Genomic DNA, 17,885 nt, shown 5'->3' on the forward strand with positions numbered 1-17,885 from the left:
AGGGTCATAGGGGGAGGAGCCAGTACACACCACCTAGTGGTCAAACTTTTAAATTGTGTGCCCTGTCTCCTGCGGAGCCGCTATTCCCCATGGTCCTGACGGAGTCCCAGCATCCACTAGGACGTCAGAGAAAAAATGTTCCCACACGTCCAGAGCTGTATGTAGAATTCCATCAGTACTGATAATTCGTGAAATCTTGGTATATACATATTTTATTAATAGCAATAATCTCACTCATCTGTAAAGCTGGGTATACACTTGTCCAATCCAATCCAATTGTTCTCATCCAATCTGACCTACCAGCTGGTCAGACATGCGTAGATTGTTAATGCTCACACGACCCGTTCTAAACCTGCTGAAAAATCAGTAGACCTATCACCAATTAACTGACTAATATACTGTACACTGAAGTGCTGAAAGTCACGGGATAGCAGTATGTAAAAGTAATGGCAGGTGTCGCCTCCGTACTGTGACGTCTTGGAAATGGCCAGGCCTGCATCAGTTGTAATCTGACATCTTGTGAGTCAGACTGACCACTGGCTAGGCTGCTCATGGCAAGGTGGCATGAATGATCAGAGTTCGAACGGGAATTGATTGTGGGTGCCCAACAGATGGGTCATTCAAGACCCACCAGAGTACCTCTGTTAACACTATAACACCGGACACATTGCCTTACCTGGGTTCGTGCCATCGCTGATTAGACCCTAAAGGGCTAGCAACATGTGGCGTGGTGCGATGAGTCAAGGTACCAGTTGTTTCGTACTGATGGTAGGGTTCGAGTGTGACACAGACCCCAGTTGTCAATAAGGCACCGTAGTGGTTCTACAATGGTGTGGGGTGTGTTCACATGGCATGTGTTGGGTCCGTCGGTCCATCTGAACAACCATTTGCCCCCCTTCATGGACTTCATGAACCCCCACAATGTTAGATTCAAGCAGTATAATGCACCATGTGATCGGTTCTCCAGAATTGGTTCGATTAGCATTCCGGAGAGTTCAACCACATTCGCCCAACATGAACCCAATTAAGCATTTATGAGACATTGTGGAGAGAAGTTCATTCTCACCCAAGATTCTGCACCTACAAATATCAGGGGGCTCTGAGAAGCTATCCAGACAGCATAGGTCAACATCTTTCCAGGTTTTAATTGTCAGCATGCTGACTGGCTACATTCACACTGTTACTATTCGTTCCCACCTCACTCACCATCGAATGCTTTTTCCAGTGTGTGCGCAGCCCAGGACTTACTCCTCCAGTGCAATGAGAACAGGCTGATTGGGTCCGGAGCTGACGTCTGACACCCTCCCTGAAAACACTTGGGCACGCCTGCGTATTTCCGGACACTCCCAATAAATGGTCAGTTACCACCCACAAACGGCTACCTCCTGTCAATCACCTTGCGAACGCCCATGCGAACGGATTTTCACACCATCACGTCACTGACCGGCGATACCCTTTGTTGCTCTCCGATGCGGTGCATGCGCAGTTAGTACCTGATCGCCCGCTGTGAGAAAACGCACAGCAGCGATCAGATCTGAATAACCTCCATGGTTGGGATTCCATACACTAGTTCATAGGTTCTCAAACTCGGTCCTCAGGACCCCACACGGTTCATATTTTACAGGTCACCTGTAGATTTTTCAAATGTGACAGTTGGTGATACACAGTGAAGCTGCTGGGCGACATGGAAAACGTGAACCGTGTGGGGTCCTGAGGACCGAGTTTGAGAACCACTGCACTAGTTGATAGGGAATGAATAGGCTTAGAATTGATTCAGCTCACAAAATGACTCCTGTTCGTGTACAGTAGGTCAGGGGCCACTATTAAAAATTACAAAAGTCAAACAATACAAAAAATATATAAAAATAGTAAAAAGTATCAGTTTATTTATAGCACAATAAAAAAATTACACCGTGCACATGAAGACAATCCCTTGTACCCTTGAGAATGACCCTGATAATTCTCTCTCTATTAATCACATACACTTTAAACTTTTTATCTTCACTTTATACCAGTCAATAACTCTCTGTCACGCGCTGCTTTGTTTAGTGGCACTATAATTATTTTACTATTGTGCTCGTACATTTTTTCTCCCCCAAAAGCCCTGCACCCATCTTATCAAGCTGCGACAGTTTTAAAGTCTACAAGCCCTGCTCTGATTTAACGATGTAGTTCCACCGTTTCATGATGTACTTACTACAAGGATAAATTGCAATGACAATTTCACTAGGATAATAAATCAAAGTTACATTTATTTTCATTCCACAGAACAGTTTTAGTTGAACAGATGCATATCTGTTTCTGGAATATACTCGCGTTCATGAAGAACTCAGCACAATATTAAATATTTTGCTTTGCTTTTTATCCTTAATAAGATAGCGTTTGTGAACATTTATAACACGCATTTACACTAATGTATGTATAATGTATAGTATTACTGTACACTTGCCAGCTCTAAAGTATGTTTTGATAGCTGCTGAACACACAAAGAAGAGATCTCAAGGTTCGCAGTTAATTCATTTTTACCGTAATACAAATTGCACATATTAAAGTATTTTTCAGTAGGGTTAAGACACGTTTTCATTGTAATTCGTCATCTCTTGCTTGTGTTGTGGGTGGGAATAGATCAAATTTCAGCCAATCAGATTATCCGAATGATCACAGCAGGACAGAGTACTTCAGGAAAATAGTAAGATGATCTTGCGGAGGGCAGTGACCAGTCTACTTGTGTGATTATGGGTGAGATTTAATAAGGCTCAGGGGGCAGGATGTACTAAAGGGAAACTGCGGGAAAAAAACACTTTTCGGGGGTTTTACAGCATTTTCATATCTACTAACCCCCAGCCGCCAGGTTTTCGCCGTTACCGCCGGACACTGCATTCCGCTGCTTCCGTCATCCCACTGACGCCGACTCCCCTCCCCCCAGCATACCTCAATCCAGGCAGCCCTCGTCCCGGAAACCAAACTCCTCTTTCCGGCTGCAGGGGGGGAGGAGGAGGAGGCGCCGGGGACAGCCTGCTGCCTGCTTACTGGCCTGGGAGGAGGTGGTGAGCCCAAGGATGTGAAGGAGATCCCCCTGCACACCACCTCACAGGTATCGCGGGCGGCTCCGTCACCGCATTGCGATGTTAATCACATATGTTGGTACATATGCGATTAGAATCGCTGCATTGGGCGCCGAGGGTCGGCGATGTATGTTAATACATCCCGCCCAGGGAAAGGGAAAGTGGAGAGAGATAAAACACCAACCAATCAGCTCCTGACATTTTTCAAACACAGCCTGTAACATGGCAGTTATGAGCTGATTGGCTGGTACTTCATCTCTCCAAGTTTTGATAAATCTCCCCCCCTATGTGAGGCCATGGCAGCATGCGTCATTTGAAGTAGGAATGTAGCAAGCCACAGACAGAAAGTTGCATAGTACAAGGAGCAAAGTCTCCCAGCAGAGATGCGGGGCTCCGGTCACAGATGCTTTATCGAATTGGGGTCTCACATTGGTACAAAAATGAGAAGATCCTCCATCATTTCTGGCAATTTAGATTCATCACAAAAATCGAACTATAGTGAAACAAGTGGAACCAGTTCGACCATGGATGAGTAGAGTTGCCTCCCGTCCAGGATTATTCTGTAGCATCCGGAAATTAGAAACACTGTTCAGAGAAAGGAGGGTTGCAAATCCCGGATGGGTGGTGGCCGGAAATGTCGCTATCTCATTGTGTCACGGTTCTGCCCTCTGTGCTGATCTAGCACGCCTCGTGGTCCGCCTGCAGTGGGTATTATGGACGTATCCGCTTTCTGAGAATGTCCACATCAATTACAGTAACATTCGCTAAGCAAACTCACGTAGTACTCACTCAGCACAAGCGCCTTAATGCACAAGTTTAGAAACTACAGCAAAACTCATTGAAATCTGATCAGTGTCTCTGGCGCATGGCTCCATTCCACTTAACCAATGGCGAAACGCAGTTGGAAATAGCGGTAAGACACCAAATAAATGCAATTGACATCCCTCACCCCAACATCGCTACAGTAAAGTGTTTACTTGCTTAAAATGTCGAAATTCACCAACAGAAGCAGATGTAAGAAGCAGACTTTCATTGGAGCATAACTTCCAATTCACAAACATGGTCCAAATAACAGGTTAAATTCAAGTTTTTCAAAATCTGGGTACAGCTCCACATTTCCCATAATATTGAGGTTTAGTGGATTTTTACACATCTAAAGCTTGATTAAAATAAGAATTTACTTACCGATAATTCTATTTCTCATAGTCCGTAGTGGATGCTGGGGACTCCGTAAGGACCATGGGGAATAGCGGCTCCGCAGGAGACTGGGCACATCTAAAGAAAGCTTTAGGACTATCTGGTGTGCACTGGCTCCTCCCCCTATGACCCTCCTCCAAGCCTCAGTTAGGATACTGTGCCCGGACGAGCGTACACAATAAAGAAGGATTTTGAATCCCGGGTAAGACTCATACCAGCCACACCAATCACACCGTATAACCTGTGATCTGAACCCAGTTAACAGCATGATAACAGAGGAGCCTCTGAAAGATGGCTCACAACAATAATAACCCGATTTTTGTAACAATAACTATGTACAAGTATTGCAGACAATCCGCACTTGGGATGGGCGCCCAGCATCCACTACGGACTATGAGAAATAGAATTATCGGTAAGTAAATTCTTATTTTCTCTAACGTCCTAAGTGGATGCTGGGGACTCCGTAAGGACCATGGGGATTATACCAAAGCTCCCAAACGGGCGGGAGAGTGCGGATGACTCTGCAGCACCAAATGAGAGAACTCCAGGTCCTCCTCAGCCAGGATATCAATTTTGTAGAATTTTACAAACGTATTTGCTCCTGACCAAGTAGCTGCTCGGCAAAGTTGTAAAGCCGAGACCCCTCGGGCAGCCGCCCAAGATGAGCCCACCTTCTTTGTGGAGTGGGCATTTACAGATTTTTGGCTGTGGCAGGCCTGCCACAGAATGTGCAAGCTGAATTGTACTACAAATCCAACGAGCAATAGTCTGCTTAGAAGCAGGAGCACCCAGCTTGTTGGGTGCATACAGGATAAACAGCGAGTCAGATTTCCTGACTCCAGCCCTCCTGGAAACATATATTTTCAGGGCCCTGACAACGTCTAGCAACTTGGAGTCCTCCAAGTCCCTAGTAGCCGCAGGCACCACAAATAGGTTGGTTCAGGTGAAACGCTGAAACCACCTTAGGGAGAAACTGAGGACGAGTCCTCAATTTCGCCCTGTCCGAATGGAACATCAGATAAGGGCTTTTTCAGGATAAAGCCGCCAATTCTGACACGCGCCTGGCCCAGGCCAGGGCCAACAGCATGACCACTTTCCATGTGAGATATTTTAACTCCACAGATTTAAGTGGTTCAAACCAATGTGACTTTTGGAACCCAAAACTACATTGAGATCCCAAAGTGCCACTGGAGGCACAAAAGGAGGCTGTATATGCAGTACCCCTTTTACAAACGTCTGAACTTCAGGGACTGAAGCTAGTTCTTTTTGGAAGAAAATTGACAGGGCCGAAATTTGAACCTTAATGGACCCCAATTTCAGGCCCATAGACACTCCTGTTTGCAGGAAATGTAGGAATCGACCCAGTTGAATTTCCACCGTCGGGCCTTACTGGCCTCGCACCACGCAACATATTTTCGCCAATTGCGGTGATAATGTTTTTGCGGTTACATCCTTCCTGGCTTTGATCAGGATAGGGATGACTTCATCCGGAATGCCCTTTTTCCTTCAGGATCCGGCGTTCAACCGCCATGCCGACAAACGCAGCCGCGGTAAGTCTTGGAACAGACAGGGTCCTTGCTGGAGCAGGTCCCTTCTTAGAGGTAGAGGCCACGGATCCTCCGTGAGCATCTCTTGAAGTTCCGGTTACCAAGTCCTTCTTGGCCAATCCGGAGCCACGAATATAGTGCTTACTCCTCACCATCTTATCAATCTCAGTACCTTGGGTATGAGAGGCAGAGGAGGGAACACATACCCTGACTGGTACACCCACGGTGTTACCAGAGCGTCTACAGCTATTGCCTGAGGGTCCCTGGACCTGGCACAATACCTGTCGAGTTTTTCCCAACGGTTTATAATCATGTGGAAGACTTCTGGGTGAAGTCCCCACTCTCCCGGGTGGAGGCCGTGCTGAGGAAGTCTGCTTCCCAGTTGTCCACTCCCGGAATGAATACTGCTGACAGTGCTATCACATGATTTTCCGCCCAGCGAAGAATCCCTGCAGCTTCTGCCATTGCCCTCCTGCTTCTTGTGCCACCCTGTCTGTTTACGTGGGTGACTGCCGTGATGTTGTCCGACTGGATCAACACCGGCTGACCCTGAAGCAGAGGTCTTGCTAAGCTTAGAGCATTGTAAATGTCCCTTAGCTTCAGGATATTTATGTGAAGTGATGTCTCCAGGCTTGACCATAAGTCCTGGATATTCCTTCCCTGTGTGACTGCTCCCCAGCCTCGCAGGCTGGCATCCGTGGTTACCAGGACCCAGTCCTGAATGCCGAATCTGCGGCCCTCTAGAAGATGAGCACTCTGCAACCACCACAGGAGGGACACCCTTGTTCTTGGTGACAGGGTTATCCGCTGATGCATCTGAAGATGCGACCCGGACCATTTGTCCAGCAGGTCCCACTGGAAAGTTCTTGCGTGGAATCTGCCGAATGGGATTGCTTCGTAGGAAGCCACCATTTTACTCAGAACCCTTGTGCATTGATGCACTGAGACTTGGCTCGGTTTTAGGAGGTTCCTGACTAGCTCGGATAACTCCCTGGCTTTCTCCTCCGGGAGAAACACCTTTTTCTGGACTGTGTCCAGGATCATCCCTAGGAACAGAAGACAAGTCGTCGGAACCAGCTGCGATTTTGGAATATTGAGAATCCAACCGTGCTGCAGCAACACTACCTGAGATAGTGCTACACCGACCTCCAACTGTTCCCTGGATCTTACCCTTATCAGGGAATTGTCCAAGTAAGGGATAACTAAAATTCCCTTCCTTTGAAGGAATAATAAGAATTTACTTACCGATAATTCTATTTCTCGGAGTCCGTAGTGGATGCTGGGGTTCCTGAAAGGACCATGGGGGAATAGCGGCTCCGCAGGAGACAGGGCACAAAAAGTAAAGCTTTAGGATCAGGTGGTGTGCACTGGCTCCTCCCCCTATGACCCTCCTCCAAGCCTCAGTTAGGATACTGTGCCCGGACGAGCGTACACAATAAGGAAGGATTTATGAATCCCGGGTAAGACTCATACCAGCCACACCAATCACACTGTACAACCTGTGATCTGAACCCAGTTAACAGTATGATAACAGCGGAGCCTCTGAAAAGATGGCTCACAACAAATAATAACCCGATTTTTGTAACTATGTACAAGTAATGCAGATAATCCGCACTTGGGATGGGCGCCCAGCATCCACTACGGACTCCGAGAAATAGAATTATCGGTAAGTAAATTCTTATTTTCTCTATCGTCCTAGTGGATGCTGGGGTTCCTGAAAGGACCATGGGGATTATACCAAAGCTCCCAAACGGGCGGGAGAGTGCGGATGACTCTGCAGCACCGAATGAGAGAACTCCAGGTCCTCCTTAGCCAGGGTATCAAATTTGTAGGATTTTACAAACGTGTTTGCCCCTGACTAAATAGCCGCTCGGCAAAGTTGTAAAGCCGAGACCCCTCGGGCAGCCGTCCAAGATGAGCCCACCTTCCTTGTGGAATGGGCATTTACATATTTTGGCTGTGGCAGGCCTGCCACAGAATGTGCAAGCTGAATTGTATTACACATCCAACTAGCAAAAGTCTGCTTAGAAGCAAGAGCACCCAGTTTGTTGGGTGCATACAGGATAACAGCAAGTCAGTTTTCCTGACTCCAGCCGTCCTGGAACCTATATTTTCAGGGCCCTGACCACATCTAGCAACTTGGAGTCCTCCAAGTCCCTAGTAGGCGCAAGACACCACAATAAGCTGGTTCAGGTGAAACACTGACACCACCTTAGGGAGAGAACTGGGGACGAGTCCGCAGCTCTGCCCTGTCCGAATGGACAAACAGATATGGGCTTTTTTGAGAAAAAAACCACCAATTTGACACTCGCCTGGTCCAGGCCAGGTCCAAGAGCATGTTCACTTTTCATGTGAGATGCTTCAAATCCACAGATTTGACTGGTTTTAAACCAATGTGTTTTGAGGAATCCCAGAACTACGTTGAGATCCCACAGTGCCACTGGAGGCACAAAAGGGGGTTGTATATGCAATACTCCCTTGACAAACTTCTGGACTTCAGGAACTGAAGCCAATTCTTTCTGGAAGAAAAATCGACAGGGCCGAAATTTGAACCTTAATGGACCCCAATTTGAGGCCCATAGACACTCCTGTTTGCAGGAAATGCAGGAATCGACCGAGTTGAAATTTCTTCGTGGGGCCTTCCTGGCCTCACCACCACGCAACATATTTTCGCCACATGTGGTGATAATGTTGTGCGGTCACCTCCTTTCTGGCTTTGACCAGGGTAGGAATGACCTCTTCCTGAATGCCTTTTCCCTTAGGATCCGGCGTTCCACCGCCATGCCGTCAAACGCAGCTGCGGTAAGTCTTGGAACAGACATGGTACTTGCTGAAACAAGTCCCTTCTTAGCGGCAGAGGCCATAAGTCCTCTGTGAGCATCTCTTGAAGTTCCGGGTACCAAGTCCTTCTTGGCCAATCCGGAGCCATGAGTATAGTTCTTACTCCTCTACGTCTTATAATTCTCAGTACCTTAGGTATGAAAAGCAGAGGATGGAACACATACACCGACTGGTACACCCACGGTGTTACCAGAACGTCCACAGCTATTGCCTGAGGGTCTCTTAACCTGGCGCAATACCTGTCCCGTTTTTTGTTCAGACGGGACGCCATCATGTCCACCTTTGGTAATTCCCAACGGTTTACAATCATGTGGAAAACTTCCCCATGAAGTTCCCACTCTGCCGGGTGGAGGTCGTGCCTACTGAGGAAGTCTGCTTCCCAGTTTCCATTCCCGGAATGAAACACTGCTGACAGTGCTATCACATGATTTTCCGCCCAGCGAAAAGTCCTTGCAGTTTTTGCCACTGCCCTCCTGCTTCTTGTGCCGCCCTGTCTATTTACGTGGGCGACTGCCGTGATGTTTTATCCCACTGGATCAATACCGGCTGACCTTGAAGCAGAGGTCTTGCTAAGCTTAGAGCATTATAAATTTACCCTTAGCTATATTTATGTGGAGAAAAGTCTCCAGACTTGATCACACTCCCTGGAAATTTTTTCCTTGTGTGACTGCTCCCCAGCCTCTCGGGCTGGCCTCCGTGGTCACCAACATCCAAAACTGAATGCCGAATCTGCGGCCCTCTAGAAGATGAGCACTCTGTAACCACCACAGGAGAGACACCCTTGTCCTTGGATATAGGGTTATCCGCTGATGCATCTGAAGATGCGATCTGGACCATTTGTCCAGCAGATCCCACTGAAAAGTTCTTGCATGAAATCTGCCGACTGGAATTGCTTCGAAGGAAGTCACCATTTTTTTACCATGGCCCTTGTGCAATGATGCACTGATTTTAGGAGGTTCCTGACTAGCTCGGATAACTCCCTGGCTTTCTCTTCCGGGAGAAACACCTTTTTCTGGACTGTGTCCAGAATCATCCCTAAGCACAGGAGACTTGTTGTCGGGATCAGCTGCGATTTTGGAATATTTAGAATCCACCCCTGCTGTTGTAACAGTATCCGAGATAGTGCTACTCCGACCTCCAACTGTTCCCTGGACTTTGCCCTTATCAGGAGATCGTCCAAGTAAGGGATAATTAAGACGCCTTTTCTTCGAAGAAGAACCATCATTTCGGCCATTACCTTGGTAAAGACCCGGGGTGCCGTGGACAATCCAAACGGCAGCGTCTGAAACTGATAGTGACAGTTCTGTACCACGAACCTGAGGTACCCTTAGTGATAAGGGCAAATTTGGGACATGGAGGTAAGCATCCCTGATGTCTCGGGACACCATATAGTCCCCTTCTTCCCGGTTCGTTATCACTGCTCTGAGTGACTCCATCTTGATTTGAACCTTTGTAAGTGTTCAAATTTTTTTAGATTTAGAATAGGTCTCACCTAGCCTTCTGGCTTCAGTACCACAATATAGTGTGGAATAATACCCCTTTTCTTGTTGTAGGAGGGGTAATTTAATTATCACCTGCTGGGAATACAGCTCGTGAATTGTTTCCCATACTGCCTCCTTGTCGGAGGGAGACCTTGGTAAAGCAGACTTCAGGAGCCTGCGCAGGGGAAACGTCTCGACATTCCAATCTGTACCCCTGGGATACTACTTGTAGGATCCAGGGGTCCTGTACGGTCTCAGCGTCATGCTGAGAGCTTGTCAGAAGCGGTGGAACGCTTCTGTTCCTGGGAATGGGCTGCCTGCTGCAGTCTTCTTCCCTTTCCTCTATCCCTGGGCAGATATGACTCTTATAGGGACGAAAGGACTGAAGCTGAAAAGACGGTGTCTTTTTCTGCAGAGATGTGACTTAGGGTAAAAACGGTGGATTTTCCAGCAGTTGCCGTGGCCACCAGGTCCGATGGACCGACCCCAAATAACTCCTCTTCCTTTATACGGCAATACACCTTTGTGCCGTTTGGAATCTGCATCACCTGACCACTGTCGTGTCCATAAACATCTTCTGGCAGATATGGACATCGCACTTACTCTTGATGCCAGAGTGCAAATATCCCTCTGTGCATCTCGCATATAGAAATGCATCCTTAAATGCTCTATAGTCAATAAAATACTGTCCCTGTCAAGGGTATCAATATTTTTAGTCAGGGAATCCGACCAAGCCACCCCAGCTCTGCACATCCAGGCTGAGGCGATCGCTGGTCGCAGTATAACACCAGTATGTGTGTATATACTTTTTATGATATTTTCCAGCCTCCTGTCAGCTGGCTTTTTGAGGACGGCCCTATCTATAGACGGTACCGCCACTTGTTCTGATAAGCGTGTGAGCGCCTTATCCACCCTAAGGGGTGTTTCCCAACGCGCCCTAACTTCTGGCGGGAAAGGGTATACCGCCCATATTTTCTATCGGGGGGAACCCACGCATCATCACACACTTCATTTAATTTATCTGATTCAGGAAAAACTACGGTAGTTTTTTCACATCCCACATAATACCCTCTTTTGTGGTACTTGTAGTATCAGAAATATGTAACACCTCCTTCATTGCCCTTAACGTGTGGCCCTAATAAGGAATACGTTTGTTTATTCACCGTCGACACTGGATTCAGTGTCCCTGTCTGTGTCTGTGTCGACCGACTAAAGTAAACGGGCGTTTTAAAACCCCTGACGGTGTTTTTGAGACGTCTGGACCGGTACTAATTGTTTGTCGGCCGTCTCATGTCGTCAACCGACCTTGCCGCGTGTTGACATTATCACGTAATTCCCTAAATAAGCCATCCATTCCGGTGTCGACTCCCTAGAGAGTGACATCACCATTACAGGCAATTGCTCCGCCTCCTCACCAACATCGTCCTCATACATGTCGACACACACATATCGACACACAGCACACACACAGGGAATGCTCTGATAGAGGACAGGACCTACTAGCCCTTTGGAGAGACAGAGGGAGAGTTTGCCAGCACACACCAAAAACGCTATAATTATATAGGGACAACCTTATATAAGTGTTTTCCCTTATAGCATCTTTTTTATATATTTCTAACGCCAAATTAGTGCCCCCCCTCTCTGTTTTAACCCTGTTTCTGTAGTGCAGTGCAGGGGAGAGCCTGGGAGCCTTCCCTCCAGCCTTTCTGTGAGGGAAAATGGCGCTGTGTGCTGAGGAGATAGGCCCCGCCCCTTTTTCGGCGGCCTCGTCTTCCGCTCTTAACGGATTCTGGCAGGGGTTAAATATCTCCATATAGCCCCCGGAGGCTATATGTGAGGTATTTTTAGCCAAAAATAGGTTTTCATTGCCTCCCAGGGCGCCCCCCTCCCAGCGCCCTGCACCCTCAGTGACTGCCGTGTGAAGTGTGCTGAGAGGAAATGGCGCACAGCTGCAGTGCTGTGCGCTACCTTAAGAAGACTGAGGAGTCTTCATGCCGCCGATTCTGGACCTTCTTCTTGTTTCAGCATCTGCAAGGGGGCCGGCGGCGAGGCTCCGGTGACCATCCAGGCTGTACCTGTGATCGTCCCTCTGGAGCTAATGTCCAGTAGCCAAAGAAGCCAATCCATCCTGCACGCAGGTGAGTTCACTTCTTCTCCCCTAAGTCCCTCGTTGCAGTGATCCTGTTGCCAGCAGGACTCACTGTAAAATAAAAAACCTAAGCTAAACTTTTCTAAGCAGCTCTTTAGGAGAGCCACCTAGATTGCACCCTTCTCGGCCGGGCACAAAAATCTAACTGAGGCTTGGAGGAGGGTCACAGGGGGAGGAGCCAGTGCACACCACCTGATCCTAAAGCTTTACTTTTTGTGCCCTGTCTCCTGCGGAGCCGCTATTCCCCCATGGTCCTTTCAGGAACCCCAGCATCCACTAGGACGATAGAGAAATCATCATTTCGGCCATTACCATGGTAAAGACCCGGGGTGCCGTGGACCATCCATACGGCAGCGTCTGAACTGATAGTGACAGTTCTGTACCATAAACCTGAGGTACCCTTGGTGAGAAGGGTAAATTTTGACATGAAGGTAAGCATCCTTGATGTCCCGAGACATCATGTAGTCCCCTTCTTCCAGGTTCGCAATCACTGCTCTGAGTGACTCAATCTTGAATTTGAACCTCTGTATGTAAGTGTTCAAAGATTTTAGATTTAGAATCGGTCTCACCGAGCCGTCCGGCTTCGGTACCACAACAGTGTGGAATAATACCCCATTCCCTGTTGCAGGAGGGGTATCTTGATTATCACCTGCTGGGAATACAGCTTGTGAATGGCTTCCAAAACTGTCTCCCTGTCAGAAGCAGACATCGGTAAAGCCGACTTTAGGAAACGGCGAGGGGGAGACGTCTCGAATTCTAATTTGTACCCCTGAGATATCACCTGAAGGATCCAGGGGTCTACTTGCGAGTGAGCCCACTGCGCGCTGAAATTCATTGAGACGGGCCCCCCACCGTGCCTGATTCTGCTTGTAAAGCCCCAGCGTATACTGAGGGCTTGGCAGAGGCGGGAGAGGGTTTCTGTTCCTGGGAACTGGCTGATTTCTGCAGCCTTTTTCCTCTCCCTCTGTCACGGGGCAGAAATGAGGAACCTTTTGCCCGCTTATCCACGAAAAGACTGCGCCTGATAATACGGCGTCTTCTCATGTTGAGAGGCGACCTGGGGTACAAACGTGGATTTCCCAGCTGTTGCCGTGGCCACCAGGTCTGAAAGACCGACCCCAAATAACTCCTCCCCTTAATAAGGCAATACTTCCAAATGCCGTTTGGAATACGCATCACCTGACCACTGACGTGTCCATAACCCTCTACTGGTAGAAATGGACAACGCACTTAGACTTGATGCCAGTCGGCAAATATTCCGCTGTGCATCACGCATATATAGAAATGCATCTTTCAAATGCTCTATAGGCAAAAATATACTGTCCCTATCTAGGGTATCAATATTTTCAGTCAGGGAATCCGACCACGCCAACCCAGCACTGCACATCCAGGCTGAGGCGATTGCTGGTCGCAGTATAACACCAGTATGTGTGTAAATACATTTTAGGATACCCTCCTGCTTTCTATCAGCAGGATCCTTAAGGGCGGCCATCTCAGGAGAGGATAGAGCCCTTACAAGCGTGTGAGCGCTTTATCCACCCTAGGGGGTGTTTCCCAACGCACCCTAACCTCTGGCGGGAAAGGATATAATGCCAATAACATTTTAGAAATTATCAGTTGTTATCGGGGGAAACCCACGCATCATCACACACCTCATTTAATTTCTCAGATTCAGGAAAACTACAGGTAGTTTTTCCTCACCGAACATAATACCCCCTTTTTTTGGTGGTACTCGTATTATCAGAAATGTGTAAAACATTTTTTCATTGCCTCAATCATGTAACGTGTGGCCCTACTGGAAGTCACATTTGTCTCTTCACCGTCGACACTGGAGTCAGTATCCGTGTCGGCGTCTATATCTGCCATCTGAGGTAACGGGCGCTTTATAGCCCCTGACGGCCTATGAGACGTCTGGACAGGCACAAGCTGAGTAGCCGGCTGTCTCATGTCAACCACTGTCTTTTATACAGAGCTGACACTGTCACGTAATTTCTTCCAACAGTTCATCCACTCAGGTGTCGACCTCCTAGGGGGTGACATCACTATTACAGGCAATCTGCTCCGTCTCCACATCATTTTTCTCCTCATACATGTCGACACAAAAGTACCGACATACAGCACACACACAGGGAATGCTCTGATAGAGGACAGGACCCCACTAGCCCTTTGGGGAGACAGAGGGAGAGTTTGCCAGCACACACCAGAGCGCTATATATATACAGGGATAACCTTATATAAGTGTTTTTCCCCTTATAGCTGCTGTATAGTTAATACTGCGCCTAATTTGTGCCCCCCTCTCTTTTTTAACCCTTTCTGTAGTGTAGTGACTGCAGGGGAGAGCCAGGGAGCTTCCCTCCAACGGAGCTGTGAGGGAAAATGGCGCCAGTGTGCTGAGGAGATAGGCTCCGCCCCCTTATCGGCGGCCTTATCTCCCGTTTTTTTATGTATTTTGGCAGGGGTTAAATGCATCCATATAGCCCAGGAGCTATATGTGATGCATTTTTTGCCATCCAAGGTGTTTATTATTGCGTCTCAGGGCGCCCCCCCCAGCGCCCTGCACCCTCAGTGACCGGAGTGTGAAGTGTGCTGAGAGCAATGGCGCACAGCTGCAGTGCTGTGCGCTACCTTGTTGAAGACAGGACGTCTTCTGCCGCCGATTTTCCGGACCTCTTCTGCCTTCTGGCTCTGTAAGGGGGCCGGCGGCGCGGCTCTGGGACCCATCCAAGCTGGGCCTGTGATCGTCCCTCTGGAGCTAATGTCCAGTAGCCTAAGAAGCCCAATCCACTCTGCACGCAGGTGAGTTCGCTTCTTCTCCCCTTAGTCCCTCGATGCAGTGAGCCTGTTGCCAGCAGGTCTCACTGAAAATAAAAAACCTAAACTAAAACTTTCACTAAGAAGCTCAGGAGAGCCCCTAGTGTGCACCCTTCTCGTTCGGGCACAGAGATCTAACTGAGGCTTGGAGGAGGGTCATAGGGGGAGGAGCCAGTGCACACCAGATAGTCCTAAAGCTTTCTTTAGATGTGCCCAGTCTCCTGCGGAGCCGCTATTCCCCATGGTCCTTACGGAGTCCCCAGCATCCACTTAGGACGTTAGAGAAAATTAATTATTGTAAAATATCATTAGGCTCAATTCAATTCAACGTGGATTGAATATAGCCGGGAATTAGCTCCCGATGCTATTCAATTCAGCACACTGTCATGTCGGGACAGGGTGTTTTGCCGTGAGAACCGGTAATCTGTCTCAAGTGCCCGGCGCGATGCTGTTTCCGCTGCGCAAAGGGGGGAAATCAGCTTTGCGCCAGCACTTTTGTCGGATTTCTGTTCGCACCAACCTCTCTTCGGGTGTCACAGCGCGCTGAATTGAATAGCACGGGGTGCTAATTCCCGGCGCTATTCAATCCGCACTGAATCAAGCCCATTGGCAAGCTTCTTTACAAAACAGCGCATCTTTTTCCAGTAAATATTTTTCTGGTGAAGCTACACAGAACACTTATCACACAAATAATACAAAACAAATAATAAAGTATATAAACAGTATATATGTATTTATGTGTGTGGTTCATCAAATCGACAGTATCTAGGTCGACAATGTTTAGGTCGACCATTATAGGTCGACAGTTACTAGGTCGACATGGATGGAAGGTCGACAGGGTTTCTAGGTCGACATGTGCTAGGTCGACAGGTCTAAAGGTCGACATGAGGATTTTTTTTTTTTTTTTTTGTGTCGTTTTCTTCGTAGAGTGACCGGGATCCCAAATTAGTGCACCGCTTCGCTCGCCATGCTTCGGGCATGGTGCCTTCGCTTCGCTCGGCACAGATTACCGTTCCAATCGTAGTCCACGTGGATCGTTAAGTATGAAAAAATTTAAAAAAACAAAAATGTGAAAAACTCATGTCGACCTTTAGACCTGTCGACCTAGCACATGTCGACCTAGAAACCCTGTCGACCGTCCATCCATGTCAACCTAGTGACTGTCGACCTATAGTGGTCGACCTAAACATTGTCGACCTAGACACTGTCGATCTTCAGACCGGATCCCGAAAATATGACCCATCCATGTATTTTCTCACCATGAACAAAAAAGCAAATTAATTGCAAACAAATCCACTAATAAATATGTATTAGTAGTCCCTGCAATAATAAACACAAGCTTACATAGCAACTACAGTGATTTGCATAAAAACAGAGCAGGATTATGCAAATAAACCCACAGGCGATATTACTACACAACAGATTGCAGTAAGACAATGCAATGTATTATTATGCAACACGCGAATGCATACTCACAGCCAGGTCCCTACCCGAGTATCTGCACCTGAGGACACAGACAGGGTTACCACCATGCAAATGCAAACTCACAAGGTTACACAGTATAACGCAGATCAGAAGCGTCCCTTACCTGCCCCCGAGCTTCCGCGCACACCGCCGACCACACCCCAAATGGCGCAAACGCTGCACACGCCGCCGGACACACCCAGACGTTGCGCAAACGCAGAAGCAAACTGCGGCCACACCCGGTCCAACCAACGGTGGCGCAGAGCTCCCCCTGCAGGCGAAGCGTACGGTTACAGACAGTATGCTTCAAAGACCAGACTACTGAGTGTGAAAACATGGTAAATTTGGTATAATACTATAGTAATAACAGTTTTAGAAACTGCATTATTAAAAACATAGAATACCACAGTAATTAGCAGAATGCATTCAACTGTGAAATTCTGAATATGCATTACAGTATATACAGTATAAAAGCTCCAGAATCCAAAACTTATACATTAATAATAATATATTAATACCACATAAAAAGTTGCAGTTCTCAGCTCCAGCCATGCGGGATATCATGATTAGCTGTATACTTATCTAGCTCACAGCGACCTGTACAGTGTGTACTTTGTAGGATTAAGCAAAAGGCAACAGGTTCAGCGCAATAAATGGATATTTATGCCACTCTCAGACAAACCTGGGCTTTTGGAACACGGATTGGATCCAGGGCCCAGTTCAGCACTCCCTTTCACACAAGGGCAGTGGCGTAACTACTGCCCCCGCAGCCCTCGCGGTGGCTTGGAGGCGCAGGGCTGCGGGGGCGCCGCCACTGATTTAGTGCAGATTGGTCCGCATGTCAATCTGCCGTCTCCTCTCCCTCTTTCCCTCCGCTGCTGTGAAGGAGGGACACGGAGGGCACAGTGCGTGCCTCTCCTGTGTCCCTCCTGCGTCTCCGGCGGGTCTATTGAAGGAAGTGCGCGTTCGTGAGCTCTGATTGGCTCAGGAACCGGCACTTCATTTAACAGGCACGCCGGAGACGCAGGAGGGACACAGGAGAGGCGCGCGCTGTGCCCTCAGTCTCCTCCTTCACAAAACAGCGGAGAGTGGGGGGGGGGCTGTACCTGGACCTTGGGGAGCATATGTGGCACTGGGGGAGGGGGGGCATATTTGGCACTTGGGGGGGCATATGTGGAACTGAGGGGGCATGTGTGACACTGGGGGGTATATGTGTACCTGGCACTTGGGGGGGGGGCATATTTGGCATTGGGGGCATGTGTGTACCTGGCACTGTGGGGGAATATCTGGCACTGGCGACATATGTGGCACTGGGAGCACAGCCCTAGCA

The 17,885-nt window shown here is 48.2% G+C and overlaps 1 protein-coding gene across 4 annotated transcripts in view; it reads right to left on the reverse strand.

The window, feature by feature from the left end:
* The window catches only part of PIWIL4 (piwi like RNA-mediated gene silencing 4), a 733,536-nt gene extending 716,715 nt beyond the window's left edge, over positions 1-16,821 (reverse strand). For 3 of the 4 annotated variants that reach the window (XM_063951461.1, XM_063951460.1, XM_063951458.1), the window contains exons 1-2: positions 16,680-16,774; positions 16,568-16,595 (exon numbers count right to left, since the gene is read on the reverse strand). The gene's annotated coding sequence lies outside the window, so the exon portion shown is untranslated. Of the gene's footprint in view, positions 1-16,567; positions 16,596-16,679 lie in introns of all 4 variants that reach the window. The other variant, XM_063951459.1, reaches the window with a different exon arrangement.
* Positions 16,822-17,885: the final 1,064 nt, after the last annotated feature.

This window comes from Pseudophryne corroboree, chromosome 2, assembly GCF_028390025.1.
Source record: "Pseudophryne corroboree isolate aPseCor3 chromosome 2, aPseCor3.hap2, whole genome shotgun sequence".
NCBI classification, from domain to species: Eukaryota; Metazoa; Chordata; class Amphibia; order Anura; family Myobatrachidae; genus Pseudophryne; species Pseudophryne corroboree.